The sequence below is a fragment of the Scyliorhinus canicula genome, chromosome 16 (assembly GCF_902713615.1).
Source record: "Scyliorhinus canicula chromosome 16, sScyCan1.1, whole genome shotgun sequence".
NCBI classification, from domain to species: Eukaryota; Metazoa; Chordata; class Chondrichthyes; order Carcharhiniformes; family Scyliorhinidae; genus Scyliorhinus; species Scyliorhinus canicula.
Window position 1 is genome coordinate 21,467,708 of NC_052161.1, and position 20,146 is coordinate 21,487,853.

Below are 20,146 nucleotides of genomic sequence, written 5' to 3' on the forward strand. Positions count from 1 at the left end.
AAGTTTCCTGTTAAGCCAGTAGCTTTAGCATGTCACCTTCTAAAATGATTTTCTAAATGCATTGCCATTCTCGTTCTTCCTCCTTTCTTATTTGACCCTCAGACGCAGACTCCAGCCTTGTACACATCATCAGACTTGTTGTTTTAACATTTGCGTCAGCATTTTAAGAAAACAAGATGGTGCAATCGAGAATGAGAATAAGCAGTACACCAAGTCCCTGACCGATTATTTGGGGTTTTTTTGTATTGTTTTTCTTTCCCATCACTGCCTATTTGTGTTGATTTGTGTATATTTTCCAACATCTATGTTTTAGTCAATCCATAAAACTGACTGAAAAAATTGTATAGAGTCTGTTTGATATTCTGTGCAAAGTATAGAGGAATATCCAAGTCACAGTTCACTGTAAAAATGTGTAGCAATGCTAAATGTTTGCTAAATTTGTGCATCTTAAAATTAAGCATATTTTTTTCAGTGTTAAATGCGCATTCATTTCCAGTTTCTGTCCTTCAAACAAAAAAATACACTGATGTGACAAAGCATATTGAGCATTCTGAGAGAAAACAACTATCTGTATCTCCACATCAGCATTCACAATCAGTCCTGGCCTGTGATCAAGAGCTCTGTCTAGGTGCTATAGCCAGGAGTGCTTGTTAAGGTCCAATTCTGAGATGAAAGGTATGATTAGCTTGTGGTGTGTTTGCTCTTCAGGCCTGCAAAAGGTTATTGCTTCCCGTAATTGTGCTTGCTGCATGTCATGATGTGTTCACCATATCGGCTAATCATTGTTGTTTAATTGCCTTATTGTGTCCCCATGCTTGTAGTAATCTTAGGATAGCGGTGTTGATCCACATTGAAAATTAGATGAATTTTAAATTGCAGCACATTTGGCTTTTCTACATATCTTTAAAAACACACATCCCCCTTAAAATTAACTATTATTATATCCTCATGTACTTCTGACGAACTGTTAGGCACTGTAGCAATGTAGTATACCCAGTTACATTTAAACTTGGGCCTACTATTTGAGAAAGGATGAAAATGAGCACATGATGCACGTAAGATGTACTTACTAATCCAGGTGCTCCTGCTAAATCACTGTCCAGTTGGACTTCAATTTTGTGCAGGGTGTTGAATTGATTCACTTTTTAAGCAATATCTTTCTTGTAAAATGATCTCAGCTGGGACACAGTACATCTCTTTGAGAAATTGTTTTGCTTCTTAGCTCTAGGACAAACCTACCTATATTTATGGAAGTGTTCGTTGGATTCTGAGGCTGCTATTTTGTGCTGGCTCGGCAACGTGGTGTTCATGTTGGTAATCTGTGCCCCAAATTAAGCTCCCAGCAGTGTAAGCAGGGCAAATTCAGAACCACCCTCCGCACAATTGAAATGTAACCTGAAGTTGTTCTGCTGCTGATCTTCATTGCTTAATTACAATTACATTCAACTCTGGGATCCGGGCTTGAGTCCAGCCTTGATTCTCTGCTAGCTGGATAGACCCTTGACCAATGGTGGTCATGGCAAGACACATTTTTAGAATAGCTGTACATCCACTGGTGTTCAATAATAGTTAAAATACCATAACAGCCATAGACTGCACTAGAACCATAGCAATGTGGAAGTCTAAATCCGTGTGCCAAGGACAGCACAGTGGTTAGCACTGCTGCCTCAGTGTCACAGACCCGGGTTCAATTCCAGCCTTGGGTAACTGTCTGTGAGGAGTTTGAACGTTCTCCGCACGTCTGCGTGGGTTTCTTCCAGCTGCTCCGGTTTCCTCCCACACCCCAAAGATGTGTATATGGTGGATTGGCACATGGTGGATTGGTCATGTTAAATTGCCCATTAGTGTCCAAAGATGTGTACGTTAGATGTAAGGGGTTATTGGGATAGGGTGGGGGAGTGTGCTTGGGTGAAATGCTCTTTCAGTAGGTGATTGTGGACACGATGGGCCGAATGGCGGCCTTCTGTGCTGTCTGGAATCTATGATTCTTTGTGGAAACTATAAAAGCAGTATAACTTTTATAGATATAGATATAAAATGGAGAGACAGGGTAAGATTATTCCAATCCTTTGCCTCCCAAGTGTCATGAACCCAGTCCCATTGCTTACTTCTCAGCTGCTAATCGGTATTACCACTGGAAAGAAAATTAGTTGTACTTTTACCCTGTCGCTTTACCCGTCTCGAGCAGAGCATTGTTCCTCGCCTCACTGTTCATCCTTCGGATATTGATTATTGATAGCATTGTCAAGGAAATATGTTGCACTTCAAGCTTGTTGTCATCCTTTTGAGCAAAGTTACACTCTGAGCCTGGGATAATTAGTAGCTGTCCAGATGAGAATGACCACCATGAGTTGTACTGCCGGCTTTTATAGTTCTGTAGGTGGGGCAGCATGGTGGCACAATGGTTAGCATTGCTGCCTATGGCACTGATGACCCGTGTTTGAATCCCGACCCCGGTCACTGACCTTGTGGAGTTTGCACCTTCTCCCCGTGCCTGGATGTGTTTCACCCCTACAACCCAAAGATGTGCTGGTTAGGTGGATTGGCCACGCTAAATTGCCCCTTAATTGGGGAAAAAATAATTGGGTACTCTGAATTTTTAAAAATAGTTCTGTAGGTAGAGAAGTGAAATGCCAGTTAAATTCTATTGTTTAGTAGACATTCAAAAATGCCTACTGATATATAATGGGAGTGAGCTGATTTTGAAACACCCAGTACAGGTGTATTGTGCACAGCCCATTGGACCGAAGAAATCACACTCAAGTTCATCATCAGGCAGTCCACAAATCATTAGCATCCAACGTCACTACTCATTTTATAAATAATAGATGCAGGAAGACGACCTTTAGGATGTAATGACACACACCTGGCTTTGGGAGGTCACACACAATATTATGTGGCACAATGTGCATTGTGTCAATACACACTGATTCTCTTCTAAAGGCCCCATTTTCCATCTATCAGCTGTCAACCGTTCAAAAGAAATTAATCTTTGGACTTTTTTTCTTGCAAAAAGAACCCGTACTTCAGTTGTTATTGACGTATACATTTCCTGAGTACCATGATATTTTGTATAATACTTCACTGCAGCCTGCACTGGCCTAGTAAATGTATACAGAAGATCTGTGTAAATGTGAAGGTTCTTTAAAGGCACTCATCTTCGTAAAACAAGGTCTGTGGGAGTGATTCACCAGCAAGTTTTTAATCATACATAGTATTTAATACCTATAGTGTTAAACACTATAAACTTTTAATTATATACTTTTCTACACTTAAGCTATCAGTTAAAGCACAGTGTCCACCATTCATAACAGTACCTCTGCTGGAGCAACAGATAGAAACTATGGCTTATTTTCTTTGAGATCCTGGAGATAAAGTGATGATGCCTGTAGAATATTACAATTAATTAGTTTATTTTGAAGGTAAAATGGAGTCTGGGACAGGCAGGAAAACCAGGCTATGTATTAAAGTGTTTGTAGTGGAGCTTGTGCAACAGGAAGTATGTTGGTGGCTACATGCTGTGGGGTGGTGAGAATTAAATTGCATTTGTCAGAAGTCACCCTTCTTCCTGCGTCAGTCCTCTCTCACTGGTTATTTTAAAGTCAGACTTGATTTATGACTTAATTCCAACGGTGATTTTTCTTAAATTATCAGGGTGATCACGAATCAGGGATGTTTGCATGTATGGGATTACGGTTGAACAGAATAACTGCTAATCGAGAGTATGTGACACTGTGATTTTTTTTCTTGCAATTAGATAGGGCCTTTTATTACACGTAAGCCCCACCAAAAATGCAGATGAATTACCCTCGATACTCTTCCCCTTCCCCCACCCAAAATTTCAAATACTCTGGTAATGTGTGGCACGTATTGAATCGTAACAATAAAACATTAAAATGAAATTGAAGAATGACTTTGAAAATAAAGTGTCTCCTGACATTTATTTTCTTCAGAATGTGTGAGCTAAGTGTTGTAGGATTGTTGCTTTATCTTGGCATTAGTTTGCACACTCTACTGCTGGCTATCTTCTTGAATCCAAGTTCAAGGTTGTTACAATTATGAATGAGGTTTATAAGATTGCTATATTTTAGGACTGTAACTTTAAATTTAAGGTAAAATGAAGGGGATCATGTGACTTATTCTGAAGTCTGCCGCTCAGCAAGCCTGGTTGATTTGATTGTTAGAGCTTAAAGGGGGTCCAGCTTGTTTTACCAGGAAGGAGGTGCAAGGGCAAACAATGGCAAAAGCCTGTCTGCTACACCTTGAGTCACCAAAGTCCCAGCATAGTGTTGAGAATGTCAGGTATAAATTGTTGTGCTCTAAACTGTCAATTTAGTTCCAAGATAAAAGAGAATTGGATTGTCGAGGGTATCTCATCTGCATCTCTACCTGGATACAAGACCCACACAATTCATGTTGCCATGGTGATCGGCTTTGAAATGGGAAGAGTACAGAGAAAACCACTTTGATGTTGGGTTACAGGTTTTCTTAATAATTATCGCTGTATATCACGCAAGGGTTAGTCTGCCAGGGTCCAGAAGAGAGCGATCAGCTTGAGCCTGGAAGTCTGTGGTTCAACATACGGAAATGCGGGTGGAAGCTCGTGCTCCGATTGAAAAGACCAAATTCATTGGCAGTTGAAATGAAGCTGGAAGATTTGCTCAGCTTGCTCTAGATGGAGGATTTCTAGTGGTAATCTCACCATGAAGGACAGTCCTGGGGTTCAGAGTTACCGGGCTGAGAAAGGAAAATAACAGAAGTAAACCCTCAGGAGCTAAGAATCACTTTGATTTGTTTCTTGGAGAACTGAATGTCTGTTTAAAGGAGAGTGTAACATATACCTGATAGTCGTTTTTTCAGTTGTGCTAAAAATGAGAAGGTTCTGTAGTCTAAATTATAGGTTGCCTGCAGAGATTGTGTTTATTATATGGTGCTTTTAGTCTGTTTGTTATGGTAAATATCTTAAAATATAACACCCTGATCCATTATTCTGTCACCCATTAACTAGCAGTTCAAATTTATTTTTAAAAGTTATGGACTCAGTACCTTTTTTTAAGAACAAATATGTTCAATTGTACACAATCCAAAGAGGTATATTCAAGAAAGTACATTGAGAAATTCATGCTATTTTTACCTTTCAATGTTTAAGGTTCAATACGGACACAATTAATTTTCCATGTAATATCAAGCGGACACCTCATGCTCCCTTTTCAGGGGCATGAGGAAGCAGGGCATATAATCCACTGCCTGGACCAGCTAATGACCAATTTGACCAGGCCCAAGGGCAGGCATGCAAGGAGGTCCTCCTCCCTCCACGCTGGTTACATCTTGATTTTATACCCAGACCTGTCTACCTAGTTCATAGAATCATAGAGCAGAATGAAACCATTTGGTCCATCTTGCCTATGTCACCTATTTGAAAGAGGGTGGCACCTGGGTTCAGTTCCAACCTTGGGTAACTATCTGTGTGGAGTTTCCATGTTCTCTCCCTGCCTGTGGGGGTTTCCTCCAGGTGCTCCGGTTTCCTCCCACAGTCCAAATGCAGGTTAGGTGGATCAGCCACGATTGAGGTGCAAGTGCTGGTATAGGGGTGGGCGAGCATCGGTGCAGACCCGATGGGTCGAATGGCCTCCTTCCTAGGGATTCTATGAATTATTCAATTGGTGTCTCCCATTGTTCTGAAAAACTGTGTGTCACATTCCTTTTTGAAACTCACCAGTCCATCTGCTTCCACCATCCTTTCGGTCAATGCATTGCTGGTCATAAGTCATTTCATTATAAAACAAAATACTTTGCCAATCTCTTTTTCAAATTATCTTGAATCTGTAAAAATACAAAATACTGCAGTGGCTGCAAATAATCAACAGATCTAACAGCATCTGTCAAGAGAGGAATACAGGCCAACAGTTCAGCTAGATGACCTTTCCTCAACTGGATTGACATGTTAACTGACATGTTTCTCTCTCCTCAGATGCTACCAGCCCCACTGACCATTTCGAGCATCTTCAGTTTTTATCTTAAACCTGTGCCCTCTGATTACTGACTTTGCCAGTGGAAATATATTTTTCCTTTCTATTTTTTTGTCAAAACCCTTCATAATTTTGAAAATTATATTAAATCTCCCCATAACTTTATAATAATATTGTCATTATTGTCGTAGATAGTCTTGGATTAACACTGCAGTGAAGTTACTGTGAAAATCCCCCAGTCGCCGCACTCTGGCGCAAGTTTGGGTACACTGAGTGAGAATTCAGAATGTCCAATTCACCTAACAAGCCATCTTTCGGGACTTGTGGGAGGAAACTGGAGCACCCAGAGTAAACACACGCAGACACGGGGAGAATGTACAGACTCCACACAGTGACCCAAGCCGGGAATCGAACCTGGGACTCTGCCGCTGTGAAGCAACAGTGTTAACATCGCCGCCTGCTGTAGGGAGAATTACCTCAGTTTCTCTAGCCTCTCCACATAAAGTCATTGTATGAGGATGTTAATCATGAGAAGAAAACAAAAGAGTTCAGAAATAACATCCAGGCTCCATGTGCTATCTATGGGCACAATCCAAGAGTTTCATGTCCTTCATAGCAAACTGGCTTTTTGCTGTATTGCGGTACATCACATGACCAGGAAGAGCTTGTATTTACTCGATAATACGTAGGCCAGGCTTGTAGCAGTGCCTGCTGATAAAACATAGAGCGTACAGTGCAGAAGGAGGCCATTCGGCCCATTTGCCCACCGACCCACTTAAGCCCTCACTTCCACCCTATTTCTGTAACCCAATAACCCCTCCTAACCTTTTTTGGTCACTAAGGGTAATTTACCATGGCCAGTCCACCTAACCTGCACATCTTTGGACTGTGGAAGGAAACCGGAGCACCCGGAGGAAATCCACGCAGACACGGGGAGAACGTGTAGACTCCACACAGTGACTCAGCGGGGAATCGAACCTGGGACCCTGGCGCTGTGAAGCCACTTGTGCTAACATGCTGCCCAGGAAACAAGCCTGCCATTGAAAAAAATAAGACTTTCATGAAGCAGCACATTTAAAATAACATATTTATGTCTGATGTGAGGGCAAAGCAGCCTCTCCGACTCACTCTCATGTCATCCCATTTCTATACATTAGTTTGAACACACAATACCTGGCCTTTGTAATTACACTCTATCTAGTGAACAACATTTCACAATTCCCAGTAAGTGAGTTGGTCTATTTGCAATATGCGCATGAAAATATAGGAAGAAAAAACTGCACATATGCACCAAATTGATCTAATTAAACAATAGAAAATGTGATTTTCTGTCCTTTGGACACAGTGTCATGTTCGTTGTGGCCAAGACATCTGGTATGATGGCGACAAGCACTATATCATTACCTCTAATTACTGAAAAGCTTCTAAATTAGCAATTAACGCTTACTTCTTTGACAGGAGTAGCTGCAAAACATTATTTTTTGACATGTGGCCCTTCCTGTTGTTCATGGGTAACTAAGATCTATTAGGAGCTGATTATCTAAAGTATTCCTTATGCTATGTTTCTTCTGAGCTGTGTTGGCTATTCTGAAAAGTTTAAAGATATGCTGTCATTATGAAAATACATTCTATGAAAATACATTCACTGAAATACAAGAGTGTGGGGCAGCACGGTGGCGCAGTGGTAGCACTGCAATTTCACGGCGCCGAGGTCCCAGGCTCAATCCCGGCTCTGGGTCTCTGTCCGTGTGGAGTTTGCACATTCTCCCCGTGTTTGCGTGGGTTTCGCCTCCACAACCGAAAGATGTGCAAGGTAGGTGGATTGGCCACTGTTTCCATCAGCCACGCTAAATTGCCCCTTCATTGGAAAAAATGATTTGGGTACTCTAAATTTTAAAAAAAGAAAAAGAGTTTTTTTTTAATTCGAATTTTGTGAGGCTGTAACTAGTGGGGTGGATACTGGGGAACAAGTCGACGTTGTGTATTTTGATACTCAAAAAGTATTTGATAAAAGTGTCGCACAAGAAGGCTCCTGGGAGTAATGTATTAGCATGGATTGAGGATTGGTTAACAGACCAAAAGCGGAGTAGAAATAAATGGTCTTTTGCAGATTGACGGTCTGTAACTAATAATGCACCACAAGATGCTTGGGCCTCGGCTGTTTACAATCCGTATCAATGACTTAGATGAAGGACATGAGTCTAATGTATCCAAGTTTCTCAATGAAACAAATTTAGGTGGGAATATGGAATATAAGGATGGTATTAGATCCGAAGAGGGATCTATAAAGTTCATGGGAAAAGTAAGAAGCCTGAGGATTGGGAGAAGTTCATTGTTCAGCAAAGGAGGACAAAGAGATTTGATTGAGGGGAAATATAGAGTATGAGAGTAAACTTACAAGTAACATACAAGCAGACTTTAAAAGCTTCTATAAGTACATACATAGAAAAAGATTACTGAAGACAAATGTAGGTCCCTTACAGTCAAAAACAGGAGAATTTATAACCGAGAACAAGGAAATGGCAGAGCAATTCAACAACGACTTGTAGTTCTGTCTTTACAGAGGAAGACACAACTAAATTGTTGGAAATGCTCAGGAACCAAGGGTCTAGTGAGAAGGAATTGGAGGGAATTAGTATTACTAGAAGAATTGTGTTGGAGAAATTAATGGGACTGAAAACCAATAAAAACCCCAAGGTCTGATCATCTACATCCCAGGATACTATTTATTTTTTTAAATTTCCAATTAAGGGGCAATTTAACATGGCCAATCCACCTACCCTGCACACCTTTGGGTTGTGGGGGTGAGACCCATGCAGACACGGGGAGAATGTGCTAACTCCACACGGACAGTGACCTGGGGCTGGAATCGTACCCGGGTCCTCGGCGTCAGCACTGCGCTACCGTGTCGCCCCCCCCCCCCCCCCCCCCCCCCCCCCCAATCCTCGGATACAAAAGGTGGTCATGGAAATAGTTGGTTGTCATCTTCCAAACTTCTGTAGATTCTGGCCCAGTCCCAGCAGATTGGAGGGTGGCAGATTTAACCCCGCTATTTAAGAAAAGGAGGACGGGAGGGGAAAAACAGGGAATTGCAGACTAATTGCCTAACATCAGCAGTAGGGAATATCCTAGATTCTATTATAGAGGATGTGATAACACAAAACGTCAAAAATATCAACGGGATTAGACAAAGTCAGCATGGATTTATGAAAAGGAAATCATGTTTGACAAACCCACTGGAGTTTTTTGAAGATGAAACTGGTAGAATAGACAAGGGAGAACCAGTGGATGTTGTGAATTTATATTTTGAGAAAGTCCCACTTAAGAGGTTAGTGTGCAAAATTGAAGCATATGGGATTTGGTGTAATATATTGGCATATATTGAGAATTGGTTAGCAGACAGTAAACAGAGTAGGAGTAAATGAGTCTGTTTCGAAGTGGCAGGCAGTAACTGGGGGTTCCCACAGGGATCAGTGCTTGAGCCCAACTATTCACAACATACATCAATGATTTGGTCCAAGTTTGCTGATGACATGAAATTTAGTGGGAAGGTGAGTGGTGAGGAGGATGTTAAGAGGCTGCAAGGTGATTTAGACAAGTTAAATGAGTGGGAAAATACATAGCAGATAGACTATAACATGAATATACACTATAACATGAATAAATGTTATAACATGAATAAATATGAAGTTATCCACATAACCGAGAAGCAGAATGGCAGAGTATTATTTAAATGGTGATAAATTGGAAAATGTTGACATGAGACTACTATACCAGTCACTAGAATAGAAAACAGGATTTTTTTTAAATGGTGAAATACTGAGCAATGTTAGTATTCGGAGGAACCTTGTACGCAAATCACAGGAAATCAACCTGTAGGCATAGCAAGCAATTAGGAAAGCATATGGTATGTTAGCCTATATTACAAAGGAATTGATGTACAAGAATAAAGATCTTATTAAAATTATATAGAGACTTGGTGAGACCACACCTAGAGTGCTATATACAGTTTCTGTCGTCTTCTCTAATTAAGGACTAGGCCCAGAGATGGTGCAATAAAGGTGCACTGGGCTGATTCCCGGGATGAGAGGACTTTAGCGAGGAGAAATTAAAGTCGACCATGCCTGTATTCCCTTGAGCTTAAAAGAATGGGTGGTGATTCTTAAGGGTCTTGGCAGGGTGGATACTGGAGGTTGCTTCCACTGACTGGAACTTCCTAGAACATGGGGTTGGCCATTTGGCACTGATGGAGTTAAGAAGACTAAGAGGTGACTTGATTGAAACATGTAGGATTCTGAGGGGTCTTGACAAAGTGGATGTGATTAGGATGCTTCCTCTCATGGCAGAATCTAGAACGAGGGGTCACTGTTTACAAATCAGGAGTCTCCCACTTAAAATGAGCCAAATTTAATTAGAGGGTTGAGAGTCTTTGGAAAGGGGTGTAAATTTGGAACCCATTGCTGCAGAGGGCTGAGGTTCAGTTGTTGAATCTATTCAATTTAGAGATGACTGATTTTTGGATACTTGAGGAGTATGGGGACAGATGGAATAATGCCTTAAGTAGATTTAAATCAATCAATTGTATGCTTATAAACAAAAATGTGCGGCAAAAAACTTTTGTGTGCGACAAAGGTGTGAGACAATGTGTGGAAATCCAGGGTTCTTTGTAAGGTCTCGTGTTCGCCTTTGGCATTCAATAAACTACAGCCTCTTTCTGGACATTGCCCCTATTTATCAGCTTCAGGTTTGTTATACTGGAGTTTTGTTGTGGCGTAAATATCTTCTCCAAAATTACAAAGTTCCAATTAATGGTGTAAAAATGTTCGGTGACCTATTGATCAAATTGTAGTTTAAATTTGACACCAGGGCCCAAATCTTCCTCTGGCTCTGGAAAGTGGCTTGCAAACTGCATATGCGTCCCATGTGTGTCTTCACAGACCCTTAATGTCTTTTCACTTTTCACATTGGGGTTGCACTCACAGTGCAGTTTGCAAGCCGCACCAGAGTGCATGAGGAGTGTGGGTGCGGATGTAGTAGATAAGTTAGAAAGTGCACTTTGGTCTGCCAACACAGTATCCCAACTTTCAACAGTGATTAAAGGCTCCCTGAATCTCACCTCTCACCACCCTTCCCTCTCTCCCCCCCCCCCCCCCCCCCCCCCCCCTCCCCTCATATCAGAACATACCTCCTCACATTGGCCATACCAGCCTTTGCCACCTTTCTGCCCCATGTATCCTCCATGCCCTTTCAGGTCATCTGTGCTACCATATACTGTGTACCAGTGGAAAATATTTTCTATTCCTTGGGAAATAAATAATCCCCTCTCTCATTAATTAAAAGCTTCCAGGGCAGCACGGTGGCGCAGTGAGTAGCACTGCTGCCTCACGGCGCCGAGGTCCCAGGTTCGATCCCGGCTCTGGGTCACTGTCCGTGTGGAGTTTGCACATTCTCCCCGTGTTTGCGTGGGTTTCGCCCCCACAACCCAAAAAGGTGCAAGCTAGGATTGGCCACGCTAAATTGCCCCTTAATTGGAAAAATGATTGGGTACACTAAATTTATAAAAAAAAAGAAAAAAAAATAAAAAATAAAAAAATAAAAAAAATAAAAAAAAAAATTAAAAGCTTCCATATCATTGATACTGGGAACATCTATTCTTCCCTGTATCAACAAACCAGAAACCACATCAAAGGCGCAATCTGTTATTAAACTTCTTGAAACTTAATTCATTTTTGGATAATGAAACACACACTGTGCTGAAACTGCTGCATTAACACTTGAAACTTAGCCTTGTATTCATAATGGTCACAACTGCCCAAACAATAGACTCTGTGAAGGAAAGAGCATAATGTTATTTAAATTATTTCATGGGCATCACTGGCTAGGCCAGCATTTATTGCCCATCCCTAAAGCCCTTGAGAAGGGGATGATGAGCTACCTTCTTGCAATGTTTGTGGTATAGGTACACCCACAGTGCTGTGAGGAAGTGAGTTCCATTTCATTTTAATTTCAAAGCGGAGTGCCTGAATGTAACGAAGCAGGTGGTTTGCTTTTCTTCAAGTGTAGCATTTTCTTCAGTGTCAAAATCAGTTTTTTTATTTTTAACAGCCAGAGCCATTTAAATGAAAGTAGAAAATATGAAAGTGCAGGTTAACAGGACATTTTGTAACATTTTTCACTTAATTATGGTGCTTTCTCCACTCTAATGCATGTGAACAAATATACAAAGTTGGTCAATGTAAGGGCCAACATCATTGCATTAAAAATACATCTACATTGCAATTCAGCACCTAATTGTGGCTCTTGAAGGTGTGAAAATACATTACACTTATCTTTCAGAATGTTCCAGACTCCTCAGCGGACTTTTCATTTTCTTCACAAACTCTCAAACCAGGTGTGCATGAATGGGCTTCCAAAGCACCACTCCACCAAATGAAAATAGTGCGCGGAGGAAATTAGATTTTCGATCCCGATCTTAAATTGGGAACCTGACCACAGTGTAACACTAGACAGTCTTTACCCGCAATATTCCCAGAGGATAATGGCGCAGGGTTGAGAATGTGGAGGTAAATTGGAATTCCTCAAAAAAAAGTGGCCATTTGTACACCGAAACCTACCTCCACACCCGATGAAGATTTAGCCCAGTCATTTTATAGAATCATAGATTTTATGAAGTGAAATGAAAATCGCTTATTGTCACAAGTAGGCTTCAAATGAAGTTACAGTGAAAAGCCCCTAGTCACCACATTCCGGCGCCTGTTCTGGGAGGCTGGTACGGGAATTGAACCGTGCTGCTGGCCTGCCTTGGTCTGCTTTCAAAGCCAGTGATTTAGCCCTGTGCTAAACCAGCCCCTAGTATTAGTACACTGCTTTCAATACCTATATTTGTGGCTTTTTATGATGAATATCCATACTGTTCATGTTAATAATCCCTCTGAGCCATTGCCACACCCTGACCCACATGCACATTTTTTTTTTCTCCTCTGCTGACAGCAGTTTTAGAGCCTGGATTAGTGGCTATTTGCAGCCCCCCCCCCGTACTTCATCCAAATGTCCATTTCCCCTGTGTGAGAGCGAATAGATTATTCATTCTGAGTAAGTTGGTCGTTTTTTATTGATCAACCCTATCCACTTACTTTCTTCTTTCCATCCGTCTGAAAAAACATTTAAATGTTGCATGAACATGTTTGTTTATACTTGCTGGAGTTGCCTTCCCTGTTTACTCCGAGCTCTGTTGCTATCTTGATGCCTGATTCTCCTTCACTCTAAATACCTCATTTTTAACCTGTGCGCCCTGATATTTCAACCCTTGCCAGAGGCATTAATTTACCCAGATGACTTTGGAAAATTACACTTACAATCTTGAAAGCTTCAAAGTCTCCTTTGACAAATAAAACGCATTCTATTTTCTTAGCCTTTCCGCAAAAGTTAATGTTCTTGATACCAAGTCCTTGTGGTTGTTTATCTTTTTTGCGGATGTTTTGATCATTTTTCCATAAAAATTATTTGGGGAAAAAAAGTATTTTTTAATGCTGATTATTTAAAACCAGTGTGCGTCCTTATGAGTTAAAAATACATCTAGACAAAGGTTGGATAATGTGCTAAATAGAAATCAAAAATAGTTCGCACCCATACAATCAAAAGTCTTTCATCTCTGTCTCTGAACAGAGATATAAAGAGAGAAAGCTGCTTTTTTCAATAAGCTGTGAAGGCAGCCAAGCCAGATTTGGATGAAGAGAAATTTGTAGCTATTATTCTGAGCCAGGCCTGAAGTCTAAAATGTTGCAGGACCAATTAGAAAACCTTGCCTTTAAGTCAAGTAAGGCCGATGTGGGGTTGTATGTGTGTAGTTTTATTATCTGCAGATAAGTTCTTTGATTAAAATCAATAAATCTGCTGACTATTGCTCTGTATGTAATGGTTTGTGCCAAACCACCTCAGTTCACTTTCCGAGAGATTGAAGAAATAAATATTGAAGTCATGATAATCCAGTCCATAGCTCAAGCATATGCTTTTGTTACAATCGTACAATATGATCTTGTACATATAAGATGGTGTGAATCAAATCGAATAAACGACTCACACATTTAATGGAGATTGAGATCTGAACTTGTGACATCTTCTCAAGTGCAATTGGTTAGGTGTGTAGGTAGGCTAAACTGAGTGTACCCACTTGTTACTTTTGGAAAAGAAACGCATCTTTGGTTGGAATTCTTGGCCACAGAAAGTTGTGGATGCTCAGTCATTGAGTATATTCAAATCTGAGATCAACCATGCTATCAGATTTACTGGGGTAGAATAGGGAGCACTTTACATTGCAGTTAACCAACCTTGATTTGGATACTGGGAGGCCTGGATGAAAAATGATCCATTCCCTAGCACTTGTATTCCTTATCTTGAGCATCACAAAATTGAATAAAAATTGGTTTTTAATCCTTTAAGAATGATGTCGTTTTATCGTCACAAAAATGGAGACAACAATGGGGAAGAATGATTTTGATTGTTATATATAGTGCCATATTCAAAAATAGCATGTCCACATTACAATTCTTCTCAAAATAAGTAAAGAAATGTTCTAAAGTTATGCAAATTTGTACTATTTTAGTTTATAGCAATCAGCATTGTAAACATTTATGACTTTTTGGCTTGCTTGTCTGATTAAAAATGAGTGCTTTAAACGTTGGATGCTAAGCTTGGATAATGCCATCATTTGAGTAATATTGGTGTTGATGTGCAGAGGGATCCCTTGTATTAGTTCAAGAGGGCACCTTGTATCTCTTTCTTAATTGTGTCAAGTCACTACCAATCTCCAAAAGAACAGTAATATCGCAAAGCTAATTATACGTTTCTGTTTGACTATGTTGGTTGATTTCAAATTCCCAGTAATCTAATCCTTAAAGCTTTTTCTTCAGTGGAAGAAAATTATTGCTCATGTTGCCACTAGCTATCTTGGCGATTTGCCAATAACATTTTCTTGACCTTTTGATTAAGTTGGTGAACAAATTGAGGGTTGGCAAAAACAGAAGAAAAGATTTCTATCTGTTGCAACTTTGGTTCTTTGGATTTTTCTAAGTTCAGGCAGTGTTGCAAAATAAATTTCCTAGGAAATAATGATATTTAAGTACTGGGGCAAAATGTCTTTATTGGGTATTGTAGAATCCTTCTCCATAAGATTGCAGCTGTTGAAAGGTCATTGGTAATTATATAATACAGCTTTCATTAAGCTTTGTATGATTCAAATGCCACAACTTTAAAAAACAATTTAATTTGTTTTCAAGCTTGCAACATCTTGCACCTAACAACATTGACATGCAGGGCAATGAATTTCACTTTGCATTGATTCAGATTAAAAGTACTCTGATTCTTTGGTTTAGATTTGTTTAAGTGCAGTCAGTTGACACCAGTCATGTAGTTTAGTATCATCAGCAGACCTCTGAACAGGAATCCTCAAGTGCTCAGGCATTGGTTGCTCTCAAGTAGTCTGTGATGCATAAAATTGCCAAAATGGCCAATAGCTAACTAGCTCTAGCCCAATTCTTTGATGGGAAGTAGTCTAAATCGGTGTTTTCCAAACCTTTTTCCCCCGGGACTAACCGGACAGCCGGGACCCATGACGTCCAACCTTCCCGATTTCGCTTACCTTTGACCCGACAGGTGAGCCTGCTTGGCCCTCACGATCTCACTTGCTTTTGCCATTCGGTGTTACATTTCTGCTAAGGATTTAAACTGATGATTTAATTCTCACTGGATCCTTTGAAAAAAAATAAAAGTTTTGGTCTTCGAATGCCTTTGAAGTTTTGAGGGTGTTAAACTTTAATTTGCTAGTCCTTTCCTGCATATAACACACAAGGACGTTGCATTGGTACAATTAACAAAACCATACCTCAAGAAATCATCTCCACACTGCTTTGTTCCCAATGTTAGTTTCTTCTTCGAACGAAAGAGAAAATGCTGGAAAATCTCAGCAAGTCTGGCAGCATCTGTAGGGAGAGAAAAGAGCTAACGTTTCGAGTCAGATGACTCTTTGTCAAAGCTGGTTTCTTCTTAATAGGCTGTCCACCAGAGGCTCTGGACCTCTGTATCCAGCTCATACTAGCCCTGTTCAAGGCCAGGTGGACAGAACTCAGTTAACCGCTAAATGTCCCTGTAGGATCTCTTATTTTTCTTCCAAAAATAAGGTACTCAGTCGGTTGATAGAGGTGTCTAAAACATACTTTATTACTAAGAATTTACTTGGTACATTTGCCTAAGAACTGAATCAAAACTTAGATCAAATAATACATAAACTTGTCAGAATGCTGTGAAAAATCATTAAAATATTAACAAAAGGAAAAGAAAATATTTCAAAAATAAAAATATTTTCTAAAGATGCTTCAAGAATTCCGGAAGGCTAGAATTCTTCTTAAAAAAATTAATCGTACAATCATATTCTTAAGGAAATCCTTATCTCCAATTTAATCCCTTACTCATTTCTCATTGTTTTTTGCCCTCAGCTGAGACTCCCCGATTTGTTAAGAAAGGTGTTGATCATTCAACAGGTGATTAGTTAATTAAACATTAATTACTGAAGATTAGTTAAAATTTCCCTGACACAGTATAGTTTCCCATGTGCGTTCTAACGGTCTAAACATTTGCGTCATGACTAGTCTCTAACTTTACTATGTTCCTAGTTTGTTGCGATTCTACTGAATGTGCTGTCATATTGTTTCTTTATGTGAGTGTTATACAGCACATCCTTCAAAACATTGTTAGTATCTGTAGACATGACCTTAAGGGTTCAATAGCTCACTCATTTTTTTATAACTTTGATTAAACTTTTTGCAGCCTAAGTATTTCCAAGAATCATTTTACTTTCCAATATGTATTAAGTTGATTTCTTAAATGACCCCAAACAATTGGTCCGTTGGGCGCTTCTCCCTCGATCAGGAAGGTCGCGATCAATCCTAGGTTGCAACCCACAGTTGGAAAACCCTAGTCTAAATAGGTACTTTTTAAGAAGATAACTTTTTCTCACAACAGAAAATTGCTCTCAATTAGTTCCTTCTAAATTCTTGAAATAAAAGTACCCTCATTCAAGCTGATTATGAAAATCACTATCACTCAACTTTGTTGGATAATTCAGTTGGTGAATACGGTAATAATTTTACTTTCATCTGATCCTTGTTCTAATTAAACTAAGGTCAAAATCATTTGATTGTATAGTTTCTTGTGACCTTAAATTTCTCAAATCCTGCCAACTTTCAGTTTTCCATACTTAGTGAATATATACTGCAATATCTTTCTTGGCACTTGCAAAGGATCAGTCATATCTACCATTTTCACTTACTGGTTGAAGCCTGTTTTTAAAAATTCATACAAGGGATGTGGGCATCGCTGACTAGGCCAGCATTTATTGCCCATCCCCCAATTGCCCTTGGATTGCACGGCTTGCTGTGCCATTTTCGGAGGGCACCGAAGAGTCGACCACGTTGCTGTGGGTCTGGAGTCACAGGGAGGCCAGGCCAGGTAAGGATGGCAGATTTCCTTCCCTAAAGGACATTAGTGAATTTTAGATGAATTTTTACGACAATCAACAATGGTTCAATGGTCATCATTAGACTTAATACATATGTTTGTTGAATTTGCTGTGGTGGGATTCACAGCAGTCCTCAGAGTGTTACACTGGGTTTCTGGGTTACTAGTTTAATGACAGTGCCACTGCCTCCCCCAACTCATTCTAGGAAATCATCATGCCACATTCTTCTGTTACCTTGCCTTTCTTATGAAAGGACTTCATTAGTCTTCATATGAAGTTCACTCTTTTATGTACTTGGAATTGAAGTATTAATTATTCCAGGCAATTGTTTTGCTTTATAGTAATAGAACAGGTTCCTAGCTCACCAGAGATGACAAGTGGAAAGCATGGACTACTCTAGCCAGGCACACACCGTTTTACTCAAATGTTAGCTGCACAGCAGCTACTTGAATAAATTGTATGCTTCCACTCAGCATTTTCATCTTGATCTGATGGTACAGGAGGTGAGCACACAATGCTGTTACTACCAAGCCGCCTTCAACAATTAAGTCTTCAGACATCCAGCTCCAGTTTCTGCACCATTTTGGTATTAGTGTGTGAAAGTTCAAAGAATAGTCAGAATTTTAGTTTTATAATAGATGAGGGCCGGGGTTTTCTGGCCATTCTCATCGGCGGGATCTTCTGGTCAAGTCAGTGGCGCTGTGGGGGTGCAAAGAACCGGAAACACCATTGACAGCATGGATCAGAATGTCCTGCAGCTGGCCAAAGGGGGGCAGCTCTGTGCCACGGCGAAACACGCCGTGGTGCGTGCGGGGCAATCCCTCCGCCACGGCGAAACACGCCGTGGTGCGTGCGGGGCAATCCCTCCCAAGGTCTTTCTCATTCTTTCAATGTAACTCAACATTCACTTGATGTGTCTCAGTATGAAATTTTGTTTGATGTTGCTCCTGTGAAGCACCTTGGGATCCTTTACTATGCTAAAGACATATTATAAATGCAAGCTGTACCTATATGTGTTCTTTTGTCATCCATACTGATGGTATTGAACTTTTGCTTCTGGGCCGAATGTCATTGGTGTTGGTGCAGAATGTGCTTGCATACAACAGTAAGAAAAGCTTTCTGCGGAAACTACACTGTGGAGCAAAGCTCTTAAAGTTGTGGCTCCACAACATGGTGATCCCCATGGATCGTGCCACATTCGTCTTGGATGTGGATTATAAACGACATTATAAGGAATGAGGAAAAACTCAACTGAAGTAGATAATGGAACATTTTACTGTTAAGTGATTTTAAAGTCTTGTTTAAGAAAAGATATTTGCGCTTTATAATCAAGGTGTTTTTGATTAGCTCGGCAACAAAGAATAAGTTTAAGGAGGAAAAAGTCACCGGTTCTGTGGGCTTTTCTATGTACTTAGCTGCTTATGAAGCATTAATGGCTTTTTTGGGCTCTCAAGATAAATCCTTGTGTTCTGTTAACAGCACTGGAAATTTATGGTTATAATGTGTTTACCTATATTATTAGTCACTACAGATAAAATTAAACTCCCGTGGACTTTTAGTCAGTTACTAGGTTGCATAATGCTTTCTTCCCATAACTCCTCCAAAGGCTTCTCATATATTCCAGGGTTAACATTTTCAAATAACCATTCCTGCTCTATTGTGCAAAACCAATCATTCTGAAGAAAGTTTCTAAGCTTCTGTGCTCGAATTTCATACCAGCATTGTGTAACTCAGCACATTTTTATTCAAATACTAGGAAGTGCAGTAATTTTTAAATGTTGCTAAGTATCACTTGGTTGTTTCCCTCTTCCCTCTCCTCCCCCAATCATGTCAACGTGTGCTGACTTACTATTCTACATAGATAAAGATTCCAATCATTCCTGTATCCTACCTTCTGCATAGTGTTGTTCATACTCTGAGCATTGTTTTGCTCCTTTTTCTGTTATTTGCCCTTATGGTAAAAGCTTGGCTGCTTCCTTTGCTGCTTGTAATTATTGAAGATAAAACTCAGACAACTTTCAGCCAAGAAATTTTGACCAAAGGAGACAAATATTACCTGCAATTTTGACACAGTTTTAATTGTATTTTGATTATCATTTTTCACAGAATTGGATGACGACAAAACCTGTACACAGTCGATACCTAACCGGAGTTGCTTTATTAATTATTTTAATTCACCTGCAAGCATGGATTATTGACATAGTTTACAGTGGCAATGTGAAATATGGCATTCAATTGTTTTTTGGAAATTGATCGACAGTTGCTTAACATTTTGAAGCATTTCAATTGGTATTTAGTTTCTCTATATGGTTGTTTTCAATATTAGAAATTATGTGCAATTAGAGTATTAATATACCTTGCATTCTTGCGATAGTTCTCATTTGAAGTGACATTTTCATTCTGTAAATTATATGAATAAAGCATAAACATGAAGTTTGTCACTCTTGTTCTATCCTTTTGTAACTGATCTCCTCTCTTCACAGTTTAAAATTCTTGATATAGCTGTTCCTTCTTTTGGATCTACCAACCTAGTAAAATTGTGGTGCATAAGAAGAGCTCTCTAAAGCTCTCCTGTCCACATACATTGTCGAAGTAACTTATTAACAAAGTTTTCCCATTTACTAATTACTGCTGTGCTTGCAAGTTGTATTGGAAAATCTGCCAA

General features: G+C 39.9%; 1 protein-coding gene across 1 annotated transcript in view; it reads left to right on the top strand.

Moving 5' to 3' along the window:
• pdzd8 (PDZ domain containing 8) overlaps nucleotides 1-20,146 on the top strand; it is a 239,125-nt gene that overhangs the window by 197,419 nt on the left and 21,560 nt on the right. The window lies entirely within an intron of this gene.